Genomic DNA, 16,905 nt, shown 5'->3' with positions numbered 1-16,905 from the left:
CAGATATGCAACAGCACATTTAGGAGTTCTCAACTGTTGTACCAGCGTCCGCTCTGCCAGTGGGAATTGTCGTTGGTGCCCAGAAGGGGGATCACTGTAGTTGACACCCCGTGGCACCCCTGGGGCAAGGGCAAGGGGTCTCCAGAGTCTGGGCGATGCTATATGCAGGTGGCTGCCGTCTTTACTAGTGTGACTCAGAGCTGGTCATTGGTTCCACTGATGTGCATTGCCAAAGGGCCCTTTTCCGTGGGTCATGAACAGAGCGTGTGAATCCTGAGCAGTCTGCCGCCACGGAGTTTGTCCCTAAGGGGTTGGGACTGCATCCAGGTTGTTCAGTTGTCAGGTGCCACAACTGACGGCCATTGGCTACTGGCTGCAAGTTGCTGAAAATATAACAAGGTGTGTTCAGGGGGTGTCTTCCAGGACAAGCACCTGTCTGCATCTCGGTTCATGGGCAGAGTGTTTTTGTTTCCCCCTACATGCTTTAGCTCTTTCCCAGACACCCTCCGGGACAGTGGTGTACTGAAGACCCCACATCTCAGGGCCACACTTCCACGCAGGTGGAAGAGTCCGTTGATGGCTGGTTTACTCCTTTCTTGGATGTACTGTTTTCATTTAATAATAGGGGCTTGCTAGGCAGGGCCCACTTTATTCCATGACAGACGTGCCAGGGAAGAACAACCCAAGGGGAGCTAGTCTCTCACTGTCCACCAATTCCCAGTTACAAGCCAGTAACAGGCCCTCACGGAGAAGGCAATGGCAAGCCACTCCAGTACTATTGCCTAGAAAATCCCATGGATGGAGGAGCCTGGTACGCTGCAGTCTGTGGGGTCGCTAAGGGTCGGACACGACTGAGCGACTTCACTTTCACACATTGGAGAAGGAAATGGCAACCCACTCCAGTGTTCTTGCCTGGAGAATCCCAGGGATGGGGGAGCTTAGTGGGCTTCCGTCTATGGGGTCACACAGAGTCGGACACGACTGAAGTGACTTAGCAGCAGCAGCAACGGGCCCTCAAATGGGATAGGCCGAGCCACAGCTGTCAGGCAACTGCCAATCAAAACGCCAGGCGTCCTCTTTGCTGAGCGTCAGCTTCCCACTGCGCCAGGCTCCAGGCTGCGTCAGTCTCAGTCCCCCACACTTGTCATCAGAAAGTCTCTTAGGACAAACTGGCCTGAGCGGGAGGCAGCCTGTGCAGCCTGCGGGCTGCTTTCTCTAAGCACTTCTGTGTCCACAGCTCTTTGGTTGATGTGCAGTGAGCTCCTTGCTTGTCCACCCTTCTCTTCTAAACTTCTCTACCACCACCATGTGACTGGGCTGGGGAGCCTGGAGGGCTCCTATTGGGCACTTGCCCCCATGTTACTGTCCTAACCATGGCCTTTCCCCAACAGCATCACCCCTCCCAGTAAGAAGTGGTTCTTATCCTAAAACCTCTATTTCCTGGCTGTGTGAACTGTCCTCCACAGGAAACAACACAGATTAGTTTCAAGGACATGGTAGGGTTAGTGTTGGTGGAAGCCGCGTCTTTGTACCCTAAAAAGGACAGGCTAGAGCCCCGGCCTTGCCTGGAGAGGAGCCATCAGAGATCTGATCAGGAAGAGGCAGGGCCATCGCCTCATGGAGTGTGGCTTTTTTCCCTGTTATGACAGCCTTCTGACTGGAGTTACAGATCCCACATACACTGATGGCTTCTGCCTCAGAAACACAGTTTTTCCACTGTATGATGGATAGCAGTTTGAGGATTCCTTTTTTGTTTTTTTTTTTTCCTTTTCAGTTCTTTAGTTGCTGGGTGTGGTAGACAGAGAAATTGTCCTCGTAAGATGTCTATTACCTAATCCCTGAAGCTGTGAATCTGTCACATCACTTCTGTCGATGTGATTAAGTTGACGACCTTGTGAAGGAGAGCTGATCCTGGATTTTCTGGGTGGGTCCAATCTAATCACGAGGGTCCTTAAAAGTTGAAGATGGAGATGGGAGAGGTCATTATCAGAAGGAGGAATGGCCCGGGAGATGCAGGGTTGGGGCATGAGAGTGTAAGAACCTCTAGAAGCTGGAAAAGGCAAAGAAATGGATTCTGTCCTGGAGCATCTAGGAAGGAACACAGCCCAGGGAGAGCCGTGTCAGATTTCTAATCTACAGAAATGAAATAGAACACATTTGTGTTGTCTTAAAGACATCAAATTTATGATCATTTGCCCTAGTGGCAATAGAAAACACATACAGTGCTTCTATAATTCTCTTTATTACTGTAACTGTTGAGGTTTCATCCTCCCCACCCTGGGCTAATGCAGAGACTCCCTCCAGCTCCCTCATCTCCTGAACATCCCTGTCCCTCCAGATGGTGGGCAGTGTGAGCTCAGGGCAGACTCCGCCTCTCCCATCTCTATCTCTTAATGCTGACTGGCTCTGAGTTGCAGGGATTTCTTCTGTCTGATGCGCTTCTGTGTCTCTCTAATCTTGTGTGTCCTATAACTGACCCCTGGGTGGCCCAGATCCCACAGGATTCCCGGGCTCCCAGGAAACTAAGATTCTATTCCCTCCTTGCTTATGACATCTTCAGCTTATAAATTGCCCTGTCATCATATTGGGCTTCCCCAAAGTTGGGGCTTTGGGCCTCAAAATCTCTTCAGTCTTTAACTTTAGGCACTTCTCTTCAATAGACCTGAATCACTCAGGATGGATAGCAAACCACATACCCTCCAATTCTCGCTCTTAAAAAAAGGGGTGGTGTAGTTTCCTTCACAAACCACAAAAACAAACACCAGATAAACCACAAAAACAAGCACCAGATAAACCAAATAGTTAAAAGGTAAAAATAAAACTCTAAATATATTAGAAGAAGAAATAGGGGAATAAGTCCCCGTATTAGTATGTGAAAAGCCATTTTATTTAAGGATGAGCATTAACTTCTATTGATGCTGCCTAAAAGTTTTTGAGACCAAATTAAAATATTAATAGTAGATCACCTGGTAGATCGTACCAACTCTCAGTGTCTTGGCTAGAAAATTCATTCAAGAACTGAAGGGTAAAATGAAGTTTTTGTACATGTAAATAGATAGTAGGGATAATAGATTTAATTTTGAAGAGTGGAATATCCAAGATAACTTTGAAGTTTCAAGAACTGTTGACTGAGCATAGCTGTGCCCCTGGTATACTAGAGAACATAGGAGAAAAACCTCTGCTAACTGAGAAATAAATTTGGTTTGGAGTCACCATCTCTATAAAAATGGTGATTTTTTTTCATGTGTCTGTTATCTATCAGACATCTTATTTGAGAACCATGAGATGAATCTTTGAAATGTTAATGACTCCAGGGCGTATTTTACTCCTAAAATAAACCCTGCAAGGTTTTATCAGCACTCAGCAAAATACTGATGTAGCACTTGGGTGGCAAAGATGCAGCCTAGTAGTCCTGCACTGGAGGCCAGGAAGAAAAAGGTCTGCATGGTCAACATGGTGCTGTGATAGACAGGGAAGGAGGTGACTCAGACACTGCAGGACACCAGCATGCTTGAACTTGGCTTCACTGAAGGTGTCAGGTAGATTGCTGACTGGGGAATCCACAGCAATGCTTCCCAGGGCCAAGGATGCCATGCATTCCAGGACACAGTAAAAGGCAGTACTGGAGCCCTTAGTGCATCCAGCGATGATGTGTGTAGACTCAGAGTGTGTGTTCATTTCACTGAAAAGAGGAGAGAGTCCCAACCTGATTCTAGATTCTGACTTGGGTCAAGGCATGATGGGAGGGACAGAGTCAGTGCTCCTGATATAAACCACTGTCATCCTTTTCCCAGTATTTTGAAAGCCAAAACCACTGTCATGATTTTAGCCTAAGCAGTAGAAATAACCACAATAAACACAAATGTAAATGTCATTTGCTGAGCTATGCAGGTGCCTGTGTTGGGAGGGCTGATGGAGAGGAAGAACAGAGGAAACCCAGAAAGAAGAGGGTGAGCAGGATGTAGCTAAGAGTCGGTGGCTCGCCTTGATGATTGAGTGTCTCAGTGCTTCACGAGACCCCGAGGAGCACAGCTGTGAGAACAGAATAGCACAGAGCGGTGCTGGCCAGAACCATCCTAGGTGGCTCTTGAGAATCCAGGAAGGTCACTTTCTTTGGGTGACAGTGGTCCTGATTTGAGTTTGAGAACTGATAATCAATGTACCTCATACATTGGTGTGTATCTAACGAGGAGAGAAAAGACGTACCGTGTCTCCAGTTCAGGGGTTCCTACTGATGCCCAAGGAAAAGAGTCCCCTTTGGGAACTTTGAACATCCTGTCCACCTCGACGCACACTCAGACAATAGTGATGAAATTTACAAGTTTCTGTTGATGCTGTCTACAATTATTTTGAACAAAATGAAAATTTCTGTCACTTTTTTCCCTAGTGTAAGGGAGCTGTTTTGGTTCTTTGCACAGGGAAACTATTATAGAGTCGTAGATATATAAATATAATATCTTCAGGTTCTCTTCCGGATTACAATGTTTCTCCAACCATAGGTTGAGTAATTTATTCTCAAGAAATATGATTTTTACTGAGTATTAGATAAGTTTAAGGAATGACTATTGGTTTTGTTCGGTGTGATAGTTTTATACTAGTTATGTGGGAAAATGTCATATTATCAGAGAAAATTTCAGAGAAACCTAAGGAGTGAAATGTCAATGTATCTGTAATTTATTTTTGAAAACATTTGCAGAACAGTTATAGGTAAAGCAAACATGGCAAAATGTAAGCAGTTGTTAAATTTTGGTCACATATATGTATATTCATTATACTTTAAATCTGAAAATGCTTATAAAGATCAGAAGAGGAAAGAAAAAATGCCTCATCTGGGGCAAATTCTCCTAAGTTAAAAAACATAAGTTTAATTTCAGTGGAAAATTGTTAATTCATTCCAGAGCCCCAAATTTAAGCACTAAGTTAAAATAACACAAAATTCCTTTTAAGTCAGCTCAGAGGACTTCCCTAGAGGTCAATGGTTAAGACTCTATGCTCCCAGTGCAGGGGGTGCAAGTTCGATCCCTGGTCAGGGAACTAAGATCCCTCATGCCATGTGGTATGACCAAAGTGGGGGAAAAAATGCAGGCACAGCTATTCCAGTTTTCAGTGTTATCTGTTGTAATTTAGCATACTAAGACAGGCTCATTTTGTTAATTTATTTCATGTTTGTCTACCTACACTGCTTCAGGTCCTTTGTGCCTCTTACCTATTATATACCTAAAATTTGTATAAATTATGCACTTGAGTATCAGTGCATGTTACTTGAATCTTTCATCCAAGAATCAATCAGAAAGCACAGGATAGAATTAAAAAGTCTACAAAAGTAATGTCAATGAAGCACCAAGATCCCTACCATAAGAAACCAGCAAACCAGGAGTAAATCAATGAGACATGATACTGATTCTCCCATCCCCCTATGTCCTCAATGCAGCACCTTTAAGGAGTAAGATTCTTGGGGCAGAGGCCAGAGATCTTTATTTTCTCCAGAGAAATCAAAGGCCATACACGCTCTTCAGGTATGCTGGGGAAACTCAGAGAAGGGAAGGGCTTAGGGCTCTGTTTCATGGCTCATGGCTCTGTTGGATACAGACACCTGTCTCCATCGTGTCAGGCCCACAGGTGACTAGTAGCTTGGGGTTATCATAAGAGACCTTTGAGTGCTTAACCACCGGCGGCTCCTGTAGCCCTGACAACATCTGTGTGTGTGCATGCTAAGTTGTTTCAGTTGTGTCAACTTGTTGTGATGCTATGAACCATAGTACACCAGTCTCCCCTGTCCATGGGATTCTCCAGGCAGTACTGGAGTGGGTTGCCATGTCTTCCTCCAGGGGATCTTCCCGACACAGGGATCAAACCCATGCCTCTTAAGTTGCTTACATTGGCAGGCAGGGCAGGCAGTCGTGCCACCTGGGAAGCCCCTGACAATTGCTGCTGCTGCGTCACTTCAGTCGTGTCCTACTCTGTGTGACCCCATAGACAGCAGCCAACCAGGCTCCCCCTTCCCTGGGATTCTCCAGGCAAGAACACTAGAGTGGGTTGCCGTTTCCTTTTCCAATGCATAAAAGTGAAAAGTGAAAGTGAAGTTGCTCAGTCATGTCCGACTCTTAGCGACCCCATGGACTGCAGCCCACCAGGCTCCTCCATCCATGGGATTTTCCAGGCAAGAGTACTGGAGTGGGTTGCCGTTGCCTTCTCTGACAATTGCTGAGATCTCTTCAAAATAAGGTTACCCTCGTTTGCTCAGACTCACTATGTATGTGGGCCCTGAGGGCACTTTTCCCTTCAACGGGAATCATCCAGTTAGGAGAGATGATGTGAAAACTTGTCCTTGATTTCAGCTGAAGTGATCAATGCCACTTGATCACTGCCACCACCTCAGCTTTGGAAGGTGTTCAGGGAAGGCTCAGCTCCCAGGCTGGGGCTGTTACAGATGATACACCCTCCCTAGGCTTCCTCCTTGCAGGAGAAAGTGGAGCCCATAATCCTAATACACCCTGTGTCAGTTCAGTTCAGTTGTGTCCGACTCTTTGCAACCCCATGAATCACAGCACGCCAGGCCTCCCTGTCCATCACCAACTCCCGGAGTTCACTCAAACTCATGTCCATCGAGTTGGTGATGCCATCCAGCCATCTCATCCTCTGTTGTCCCCTTCTCCTCCCGCCCCCAATCCCTCCCAGCATCAGAGTCTTTTCCAGTGAGTCAACTCTTCGCGTGAGATGGCCAAAGTACTGGAGTTTCAGCTTTAGCATCAGTCCTTCCAATGAACACCCAGGATTGATCTCTCCTTTAGAATGGACTGGTTGGATATCCTTGCAGTCCAAGGGACTCTCAAGAGTCTTCTCCAGCACCACAGTTCAAAAGCATCAATTCTTCGGCGATCAGCCTTCTTCACAGTCCAACTCTCACATCCATACATGACCACGGGAGAAACCATAGCCTTGACTAGACGGACCTTGGTTGGCAAAGTAATGTCTCTGCTTTTTAATATGCTATCTAGGTTGGTCATAACTTTCCTTCCAAGGAGTAAGCGTCTTTTAATTTCATGGCTGCAATCAGTATCCGCAGTGATTTTGGAGCCCCAAAAAATAAAGTCTGACACTGTTTCCCCATCTATTTCCCATGAACTGATGGGACCAGATGCCATGATCTTTGTTTTCTGAATGTTGAGCTTCAAGCCAACTTTTTCACTCTCCTCTTTCACTTTCATCAAGAGGCTTTTTAGTTCCTCTTCACTTTCTGCCATAAGTGTGGTGTCATCTGAGTATCTGAGGTCATTGATATTTCTCCCAGCAATCTTGATTCCAGCTTGTGCTTCTTCCAGCCCAGTGTTTCTCATGATGTACTCTGCATATAAGTTAAATAAGCAGGGTGACAATATACAACCTTGATGTACTCCTTTTCCTATTTGGAACCTGTCTGTTGTTCCATGTCCAGTTCTAACTGTTGCTTCCTGACCTGCATACAGGTTTCTCAGGAGGCAGGTCAGGTGGTCTGGTATTCCCATCTCTTTCAGAATTTTCCACAGTTTATTGTGATCCACACAGTCAAAGGCTTTGGCATAGTCAATGAAGCAGAAATAGATGTTTTTCTGGAACTCTCTTGCTTTTTCCATGATCCATGAGATGCTGGCAATTTGATCTCTGGTGCCTCTGCCTTTTCTAAAACCTGCTTGAACATCTGGTAGTTCACGGTTCACGTATTACTGAAGCCTGGCTTGGAGAATTTTGAGCGTGACTTTACTAGCGTGTGAGATGAGTGCAACTGTGCAATAGTTTGAGCATTCTTTGGCATTGCCTTTCTTTGGGATTGGAATGAAGACTGACCTTTTCCAGTCCTGTGGCCACTGCTGAGTTTTCCAAATTTGCTGACGTATTGAGTTCAGCACTTTCACAGCATCATCTTTCAGGATTTGAAATAGCTCAACTGGAATTCCATCACCTCCACTAGCTTTGTTCGTAGTGATGCTTTCTAAGGCCCACTTGACTTCACATTCCAAGATGTCTGGCTCTAGGTGAGTGATCACACCATCGTGATGATCTGAGTCGTGAAGATCTTTTTTGTACAGTTCTTCTGTGTATTCTTGCCACCTCTTCTTAATATCTTCTGCTTCTGTTAGGTCCCTACCATTTCTGTCCTTTATCGAGCCCATCTTTGCATGAAATGTTCCCTTGGTATCTCTAATTTTCTTGAAGAGATCTCTTATCTTTCCTATTCTGTTGTTTTCCTCTATTTCTTTGCTTTGATCACCGAGGAAGGCTTTCTTATCTCTCCTTGCTATTCTTTGGAACTCTGCATTCAGATGCTTATATCTTTCCTTTTCTCCTTTGCTTTTCACTTCTCTCACAGCTATTTGTAAGCCCTCCTCAGACAGCCTTTTTGCTTTTTTGCATTTCTTTTCCATGGGGATGGCCTTGGTCCCTGTCTCCTGAACAATGTCACGAACCTCCGTCCATAGTTCATCAGGCCCTATATCTATCAGATCTAGTCCCTTAAATTTATTTCTCACTTCCACTGTATAATCATAAGGGATTTGATTTAGGTCATATCTGAATGGTCTAGTGGTTTTCCCTACTTTCTTCAATTTAAGTCTGACTTTGGCAATAAGGAGTTCATGATCTGAGCCACAGTCAGCTCCCGGTCTTGTTTTTGCTGACTGTATAGAGCTGCTCCATCTTTGGCTGCAAAGAATATAATCAATCTGATTTCAGTGTCAACCATCTGGTGATGTCCATGTGTAGAGTATTCTCTTGTGTTGTTTGAAGAGGGTGTTTGCTATGACCAGTGCGTTCTCCTGGCAAAACTCTATTAGCCTTTGCCCTGCTTCATTCCGTGCTCCAAGGCCAAATCTTCCTGTTACTCCAGGTGTTCCTTGACTTCCTACTTTTGCATTCCAGTCCCCTATAATGAAAAGGACATCTTTTTTGGGTGTTAGTTCTTAAAGGTCTTGTAGGTCTTCATAGAACTGTTCAACTTGAGCTTCTTCAGCATTACTGGTTGGGGCATAGGCTTGGATCACCATGATATTGAATAGTTTGCCTTGGAAACAAACAGAGTTCATTCTGTCGTTTTTGAGATTGCATCCAAGTACTGCATTTCGGACTCTTATGTTGACCATGATGGCTACTACGTTTCTTCTAAGGCATTCCTGCCCACAGTAGTAGATATAATGGTCATCTGAGTTAAATTCACCCATTCCAGTCCATTTTATTTCACTGATTCCTAGAATGTCGACGTTCACTCTTGCCATCTCCTGTTTGACCACTTCCAATTTGCCTTGATTCATGGACCTAACATTCCAGGTTCCTATGCAATATTGCTCTTTACAGCATTGGACCTTGCTTCTATTACCAGTCACATCTACAACTGGGTATTGTTTTTGTTTTGGCTGCTTCCCTTCATTCTTTCTGGAGTTATTTCTCCACTAATCTCCTGTAGCATATAGGGTGCACGAGGTCAGGGGCGGTGGCAACCCCATGTCCAATCTGATCCATTTTTACAGGTATCTAAAAGGTGTCCTGAGGAGGTAGTGCTCCCGAATATCTGAGAAGTGGCCTGGAAATAGAATTATTTGTCTGTTTCACACTCTATTTAAAAAGTACCACTTCCATCAAGCTTCCTGAGGGACCTAGAGCCCACCAACCCAACTCCCTTGCACCCATCCTAAGTGAACCATTGCTCATGGAAAGGGGGCAGCACTTCCCAAAGAAGTGTGTCCTTAGGGGGGAGTGGGTGGCTCTGACCTCTTATAAATTAGGCTATATAAAGATGATAAATTTTAATTGTGTTAAAGTTACTGTCACCTTTGAACTAGGGTGTGGTGGTCTCATTATAAACCTTATGAACTTAAGAGAACCTTATGAATTTTGAAGGTAGAACTGGTAGGATTTGTGAGTGATCTAGATGAAAGGCTTAAGAGAGAGAAGAGCCAGGGTGACTAGATTTTAATCTGAGTAACAGGGTGACTGGGGCACTATTTATGGAGATAATGTGATTGGGGGTGGTGGAATATGGGAGTGGGAGAGGAGAAACTTTCTGGGAAAATCTTAGATGAAAGAATACTTTGATCTTGAGCATTTAGATGTGGGAACAGCCTTTAAGTGGAGAAGGCAATGGCAAGCCACTCCAGTACTCTTGCCTAGAAAATCCCATGGATGGTTGAGCCTGGTAGGCTGCAGTCCGTGGGGTCGCTAAGAGTCGGACACGACTGAGCGACTTCACTTTCACTTTTCACTTTAACACATTGGAGAAGGAAATGGCAACCCACTCCAGTGTTCTTGCCTGGAGAATCCCAGGGACGGGGGAGCCTGGTGGGCTTCCGTCTATGGGGTCACAAAGAGTCGGACACGACCGAAGTGACTTAGCAGCAGCAGCAGCAGCAGCAGCAACAGCCTTTAAGAGCACTCACTTAAAGCCTATTTGTAACTCTAGAAATGATCATTCTTAGAAGTTTAGCAGTCTATTCCGTTGCTTTACACTTCCATTTGCACCATCTATTTGCCTACCATAACTTACAATATGTCAGGCACTGTACTTTACTTACGAATAAAGTAATTTTTAACTGTATTATTATTAAGATGAGGAAACTGAAGCTCATAAATAAGGTCATCTAGCTAGAATTATGCACAGTAGAATTCTCTTTCTGTACATTTAATATGTTATGCAGAAAGTTAGCCCGACACAAATTATCAGGTGCTTTGTGGCTTCAGAACAAACAGCACCAGCTCCCTGGGCCCTGTGGAATACATGCTCCTCTGTCTAGTAGCTGCTGCTGCTAAGTCACTTCAGTCATGTCCGACTCTGTGTGACCCCATAGACAGAAGCCCACCAGGCTGATCACTAATTCCTTTATCCAGTGTCTGCATAGTACTTACTTGCTGAGCCTAGAGAACCTACGAGAGATATCTTTGAAAAATCCTTGGAATCCTGTTGGAGTATATTTATGGTGACCACATTTCTTCACTGAAAATGGTGATACAGGAGCAGATATTGGCAACACATTCGAAATCATGACTGCTCTGGAGAACCCACGGTATTTAGGCTGCCCTTGAGATAGAACTGCGAGAGGTTTGTTTGCAGAATTTAGTCCATGAGTTGAGTGGACTCTGGGTATTCTCCCAGTAAGCAACCTAGCACCAAACTTCTGAGACTGACTCTTTCCCCTGTAGAGGTGTAACTTGGCATTCTAGAGCACTGCGCACATCTGGGGCCTCAGGTCCCAGCAGACTTCACGGGTGATGTGGGAGGCCCGGTCTCTACAGAACAGCCCCATTCCCTGATCCAGGGAATCTGGAAACTCCTTTTAAAACTCTGAAATCTCCTTTTAAATATATATATTTATTTATGTATTTATTCTTGACTGCACTAGGTTTTCCCTGCTGGGCTTGGGCTTTCTCTAGTTCTGGCAAATGGCAGCTACCCTTTGTTGTGGAGCTCAGGCTTCTCCTTGCGGTGGCTTCCTTTGTTGTGGAGCACGGGCTCTAGAACAGGCTCAGTAGTTGTGGCACAAAGGATTAGCTGCTCCGCGGCATGTGGGTTCCTCCCAGACTGGGGATAGAAGCTGTGTCCCCTGTGTTGGCAGGTGGATTCTTAACCACTGGACCACCAGGGAAGTCCTGAAATCTCCTTTCATCCATATGGTTTGTAACTTTGTGAATAAGGGAAATGTGTAGCCAGCTTTGAAAAGGGAATTTATTATATGGATGCGTCAGTACCTCATGGAGCCCAAGTTGGGTAAGCAGTCAGACCCTGGGAAGGATGAGAACTGGGAATGGAAGGCCGCTGAGAACCCTGGAGGACACTTTTTCACCCCTATGTTTTTCTCCAGGCATCTGCTTCCCTCTTATTTCTGAGCAGCTAGACTTCTAAGCTTTACAGTCTGAGGCCATGGTGGCCCCTGGAGCTCTCAGATTTCCATGGTCTTCATTCAGATGCTCAGAAGGAAATGGATTCTTCCTTGATCCACCCCACCTCCCCCTGGGGAAATGTCTGCTGGGTCTGCACGATGCTCTTTTCTGAACCCAAGTCAGGACAGGGCTCTGCGGTATAAGCCTGGCTGCTGTGGGAACCACAGATTTGGAAAGGAAAGCCAGAAAGGAACTTCTCTGAGTTTAGCTCTGAGCAGATGCTGCTCAGAACAGCTAAGGGTGGGAATGTGACCACAGATCTGTTGAGGTCCCGTGGGTGTTTGCCATTTGGTCATGGTCCCCTTAGATCTGTGGGGACAAATTATTTTCTGCTCAGTATACTTTGCGCTTTTTATTTGAGGAAACTGCTCCTTCCCCATTCCATGCAAGCCTGGTGGGATACAGTATTTGTTCCTTCGTGAGTAGCTTATATCCATGTTGTACCATGTGTCAGACCTTCCTTCCTGTTTAAAGCTCCATAGTGTTCCATTGTATGGATATGCCATATTTTGCTTATCCATTCGTTTGCTGATGGATACTTGGGTTGCTTCTACCTTTTGGCTACTGTGGATAATGCTGCTATGGACATAAGTGTATAAATACCATCTTAAGATCCTGCTTTCAATTCTTTTGAGTATATATGCAATAGAATTGCTGGCCCATGTGATAATTCTTCATTTAATTTTTTGAGGAACTGATACACTGTTTTTCACAATTGTACTAATTTTACATTCCCACTAACAGACAGGATTTCAATTTCTCCACATCCTCACCAATACTTATTTTCTGTTTTTTGGATAGTAGCCATCTTATGGATGTGAGGTGGTTTCTCATTGTAATTTTGATTTGCATCTCCCAAATGATTTGAGGATGTTGAGCATATTTTTATGGGCTTATTGGCCACTTGCATATTTTCTTCAATGATTTCTGTTGAATTTCCACTTAAATATAGCTACTCAACTACATTACCCATTTTTTAATTAGGTAGTTTGTGTTTTGTTGTTGAGTTCTAGTTCTTCATATGTTCTGGCTGTGAAATCCTTGTCAGATATATGATTTTTATATATTTTCACCCATTCCATGGGTTGCCTTTTCACTCTATTGATTGTGTCCTTTTATGTACAGAAGTTTTTAATTTTGATGTAGCCCAATTGATCTATTTTTTCTTTTGTCATCATATCCAAGTCAAATTAAGAAATTATTGTCAAATTCAATGTCATAAAGTTATCCCCTATGTTTTCTTCTAAGAGTTTTATAGTTTTAGCCCTTATATTTAGGTCTTTGATCCATTCTGAGTTTATTTTTGTAAATGGTATAATAAGTGTCCAACTTCATTCTTTTCCATGTCGATATCCAGTTTTCCCAGCACCATTTGCTGAAATGACTGTCCTCTCCCTATTGAATGGTTTTGCCACCCTTGTTGAAAATCATCCGACCACATATGCAAAAGTTTATTTTTTGGCTCTCTATGTTATTACATTGGCCTGTGTGTCTGTCTTTATGCCAGTACCACATTGTTTTGATTACTTTAGCTTTGTAGAAAGTTTTGAAATCAGAAATTATGAGACCTCCAACTTTCTTCTTTTTCAGGATTGTTTTTGGTTATTTAGAGTTCATTGAATTTTGAATTTTACGGCAGATTTTTCTATTACTGTAAAAATAACCATTGAGATTTTGATAAGATTGCATTGAATCTATAGATTGCTTTGGATAATACTGACATCTTAACTATATTAATTTTTCCAATCCATAAACATGAGCTGTCTTTTCATTTATTTGTATCTTTTAAATTTCTTTCAGCAATATTTTATACTTTTAAGTGTACAAAACTTTTTGCCTCTTTAGTTAATTTAATTCCTAACTATATTATTCTTTTTGATGCTATTACAAGTGGAATTGTTTTCATAATCTTTTTCACATAGTTCATTTTTGGTATATTAGAAATGTAACTGATTTTTGAGTATATTTTATATTCTTCAACTTTTCTGAATTCACTTATTATTAGTTCTGACAGTTCATTTTGTATTTGTGTGTAATCTTCAGGGTTATCTTGATATAAGATCATGCCATATAAGAACAAAGATAAACCTTTTGTTTTCTTTTTCTTGGCTAGCTGCTCTCACTAGATGTGTAGTACTATGTTGAATAGAAGTGGTGAAAGTGGACATCCTCTCCTCTTGGGACTCCAGTGACACAAATTTTATATCTTTTGCTATTGTCCCATAGGTCCTGACACTCTGCTACTTTTTTTTTTTTGAGAAAACTATATTCAGGACTTCCCTGGTAATCCAGTGGTTAAGGCAGAGGGAGTGGGTTCAATCCCTGGTTGAGGAACTAAGCCATGAGGAACAAGCCATGTGGCACTGCCAAAAAAAAAAAAAAAAAAATTAAAACTGTTTTCTCTTTCTTATTCGAATTCAATAATTTATCTGAAACTTCACTGATCCTTTTCTGTATATTTTCCTTTCTGCCCTTGATCTCATCCAGTGTTGTTTTTGTTGTTTGTTCGTTTGCCTTGGTTGTGAAAGTGTTCATCTCTAAAAGTTCCATTTGGTTCTTCTACATATCTATTGTTCCTTTGCTGATATTTTTTTACTTTTTCCATTTGCCTAAAGAGTTCTTGTAATTGCTTGTTGAAGTATTTATATAACTGCTTTAAAATCCTTGTCAGATAATTTCAACCTCTATGTCATCTCAGTACTGTCTGTTGATTATCTTTTCCCATTTGAGTTGAGATTTTCTTGGCTCTTGGTATGAGTAATTTTGGACTGTATCCTGGACATTTTGAGTACAAGGTTAGGAGACTCTACTTTTCATATAACTATTTTAATAGGCAGTCAATCTGTTTATGTTAAGAATGCGTGTCCTGGCGCACTTTTACGAGCTATGTTTTAAATATCAATTACTTTTCAAAGCCTTTGCAGTGCTTTTGTGGTCTGTTGCTTGTGTGCTATCCAGAGGTCAATTTGAAACCTATGCCATTCCATGCTGTAGTTTAGCTATCAAAGTTTTTGCTGTTTGATCCTGATCAGTTTGATAAATGGGCTGTGTCCAGGACTTCATACACAGATTGAAAGCATCCCATTCTGCTATGGACTGCAGTGTCCTCCCTATCCCCGAAATCCTACCCCTTCCCAAATTCATATCCTAAAGCTCTAACCCTTCATAAAGACAGGTATTTAGAAATGAGACTTTTAGGGATTTATTAGGCTTAGATAAGGTCATGCAGGTGGGGCCCTCATGGTAGAATTAGTGTCCTTGTAAGAAGAGACACCAGGCTGTCCTGGTGGCTTGGTGATAAAGAACCTGCCTGCCAATGCAGGAGACACAGGTTTGATCCTTGGGTTGGGAAGATCTCCTGGAGAAGGAAATGGCAACCCACTCCAGTAATCTTGCCTGGGAAATCCCATGGACAGATGAGCCTGGCAGGCTATAGTCCGTGGGGTCGCAAAGTCAGACACGATTTCCCTACTAAACAACAACAAGAAGAGACACCTGAGAGCTTGTTCTCTCCCTCCCTCTCCCTCCCTCCCCCTCCCTCTCTCCCTCCCTCTCTCCTTTCCTCTCTCCCAAACTCTCCCTCCCTCTCTCCTTTCCTCTCTCCCCCTCTCTCCCTCCCTCTCACTCCCTCTCTCCCCCTCTCTCCCTCCCTCTCTCCTTTCCTCTCTCCCCCTCTCTCCTCCCTCTCACCCTCCCTCTCTCTCCCCCCTCTACCCCCCTCTCCCCTCTCCCTCCCCCTCTCTCCCTCCCTCCCTCTCTCCCCCTCTGTCCCTCCCTCCCCATCCCTCTCCCCCTCTCCCCCTCCCTCTCTCCCTCTCTCTTCCCTTCTCTCCCTCTCTCCCCTTCTCTCCCTCCTCTCCCTCCCTCTCTCCCCCCTCCCTCCCTCCTCCCTCTCTCTCCTCCCTCTCCCCCTCCCTCTCTCCCTCCCTCTCTCCCCCTCTCCCTCCCTCTCTCCCCCTCTCTCCCTCCCTCTCTCCCCCTCTCTCCCTCCCTCCGTCTCTCTCCCCCTCTCTCTCCCTCCCTCTCTCTCTCCCTCTCTCCCTCCCTCTCTCCCCCCTCCCTCCCTCCCTCTCTCCCCCCTCCCTCCCTCCCTCCCTCTCTCTCTCCCTTTCTCCCTCCCTCTCTCCCCCCCAATCTCTCCCTCTCTCACCTTCTCTCCCTCCCTCTCTCTCCTTATGCCATGTGAGGACATAGTGAGAAGTGAGAAGTGTCTATAAGACAGCAAAGAGCTGTCATCAGAAACTAACCATGCTGCCGCTTTGATCTTGGACCTCAAACCTCTAGTACGGTGAGAAAAGGCACTCATACTTCTCTCCCCATCTCTTCCCCCAAGTCACTGCTGCCAGGGCACTAAGGACTTTGTGTGGTCCTTCTTGCCTCTTGAGAGGCATCTGCAGAAGCTCTTGGCTTTCCTTCCCAGCTTTGTCCTGCCATCTTTCTGTGCAAAGTAACCCTCCTGAACCATGTCCGTTGTGGCAGTCCCCTGGCCAACACCCTTCAGTGGCTGGCCCCGGAAAAGCTCAGATGCTCAGCCAGCAAGGCCCCGAATGCTGATTTCTTCAGATTCAGCTCTTGCTACATTTTCTCCTCACTCTCATCTAGCTTAGCTAAATGTATTCCCTCGAGACACCCAGGACCTGAGTCCTGAATTTCGCCTTCACTACTGGATCATGCTCAGCTGTGCCTAACTAGCCTGTTCTTAAGAAGCCCTCTTTCAGCCAGAGTGGGTCCCCATGTCAGGTGAGCCCCTTTGCTGCTGTGGCTCGCAGTGTTATTTAGTTCTTCACACTTGTTACCTTGGCTTTTCTGCTATCTTCTTCCCTAGACTTGTAGCTTCCAGAGCCATCACTTCTGTTTTTTTTCTGCTGTATTTATAGCACAGTGCTGGGCATGTGATGAGTCAGAAAATCCACAACAAATTTTCACCTGCATTTTCTGCCTCACTTGATTGCATTTACATTCCAGCAGCATCATTTTGCAGTTCGTGATGGTAGGACTTTA

Source organism: Moschus berezovskii, chromosome 24 (genome assembly GCF_049115385.1).
Source record: "Moschus berezovskii isolate FMDL1 chromosome 24, NW_MosBer_1.0, whole genome shotgun sequence".
In the NCBI taxonomy this organism is placed as follows: Eukaryota; Metazoa; Chordata; class Mammalia; order Artiodactyla; family Moschidae; genus Moschus; species Moschus berezovskii.
The sequence above is the reverse complement of the archived record's forward strand: the minus strand, read 5'-3'. Positions refer to the sequence as shown.